This window comes from Poecilia latipinna, unplaced genomic scaffold, assembly GCF_001443285.1.
Source record: "Poecilia latipinna isolate Pla-1442-1.1 unplaced genomic scaffold, P_latipinna-1.0 Scaffold3946, whole genome shotgun sequence".
NCBI lineage: Eukaryota > Metazoa > Chordata > Actinopteri > Cyprinodontiformes > Poeciliidae > Poecilia > Poecilia latipinna.
The window spans coordinates 23776-25404 of NW_015116562.1; the positions used below are offsets into that span (position 1 = coordinate 23776).

A 1629-nucleotide genomic window follows, 5' to 3' on the forward strand; every position below is an offset into this window, starting at 1 on the left:
CAGAATTTATCAGTGCACGGGCCACAGAAGCTTTGAAGATGAGGAGATTCATCTTTTCCAATCCAGACATCAGGTGGAGTCGCCAGGCATTTACAACAGTCACATCCAAAAAATGAAAGAACACTCTGATGTACCACCGCTTGTTTCTACGTCTGTGGGGATACATTGCCACACACTGGTCAACAAGATCCACCCCACCCATGTGTTGGTTATAAAGGGCCACCGAGTAGGGTCTTTGCACACTGATCTTGGTTTGTTCTTTCTTCAGCCATCTTTGGGCCGTGTCTTCAGGGGACTGACCTGCACAGGTCGATACCATGTGGATGACTGAGCTGTCAAGCCAACGTGTGACAGTGATGTTACTGTTTGTGCTGACAACAGAGCGGGCTCCTCTGCCTTATTTTCTCAGTTGTTTTTCACTCTTAAGTTTCTGACTCGCTCTTTTCACTCTGTTTGCTCTGCATGTACTTGTGCCATATGCCCCTTTTCCACCGGCTCTTCTTCAACAACCGGGCTCGGCTCGGCACGGCTCGGCTCTGTTTCGGAGTGACCGCGTTTCCACTGGCCCAACTTGGCTCTGTAGCAGGGTGCCGCCTCCTGGTGGCGGGGGGGGTGTAGCGCCCCGCCTCCAGGCGCTAAGTGCTGTGCTTCATTACATGCGACCTAACGCGAGTTGTTTATCTGATACTAAAGAAGAGAGAGCTGAGATATTTTTTTTATAGCCTGATTGCGATTTTTCGGAGACTCCAAGAAAATGTGACAGTGGGAGGAATGCTGCGATGTGGTGAGGAGGAGCTGATCTCTGCCCTGCAGCGGGAGGAAAGCAGGTGGCTCAGACGGTTGAGGTAAGCTAACGATGATTTTTGTATTAAACTACGATAAAACTTGTAATAGTGCCGAATATACATGAGCTAATGTTAGTCAGGGTGTTGCAAATAACTTAAAAATGTCAGAATTAATTCATAATGTGTTTCAGATGTTGGTAAACTGCCGCCGCAGACCATCATGGTTCTTCGTGCAGCCTTTGGGTTGTAGGATCTCATCAGTGTCCGTCTTCCTGACTGCTGGTCGGTGTTTACCTTCAGGATGTCCAGAGACCTTCACCTTTCTGGAGCAGGAATCACATGAGCTCAATATGCTGATGAAACATTTCTGATAAAAAAAATGTGTCTGATGTTCTTACAGAGTTGAAGTGCATTAACAATCTGTTGTCTTTAACTTCTCAATATGTTTAAGTATGATTCACCTGATGTCCAAGTTATACTGAGAACAAATAAAGCATTATTCCTTCTAATCTTACTGGTTCTAGTTCCATGTTTTCACATTTTGGACACTAAGAATTAAAAGTTTAAACTCAGTCTTATTTATCACTAATTAAGGTTACAGGTTTTGGACATATTTTCTCACTTTCTTACATTGAAGATTCTGCAGGAAGACAGATAAACAGTGAGTGGATAGAATGATATTGTATAAACTAGAAACTAACAAACATTTGTATTTTGGGTTCTTGTTAATAGCAACCCTGATAATAATGTCAAAATGTTTGGTTTGCTGAATAATGTATTCAGTTTTGGATACTTTCATTGGTAATCTACAATGTTAAGTTCAATTAAATATTTATATAATATA

The 1629-nt window shown here is 42.6% G+C and overlaps 1 long non-coding RNA gene across 1 annotated transcript; it reads left to right on the forward strand.

Moving 5' to 3' along the window:
• Positions 1-496: 496 nt before the first annotated feature.
• On the forward strand, positions 497-1157 carry LOC106941940 (uncharacterized). Its single transcript, XR_001423494.1, has 2 exons — positions 497-845; positions 1000-1157. It is a non-coding gene; the product is annotated as an uncharacterized LOC106941940 (long non-coding RNA).
• Positions 1158-1629: the final 472 nt, after the last annotated feature.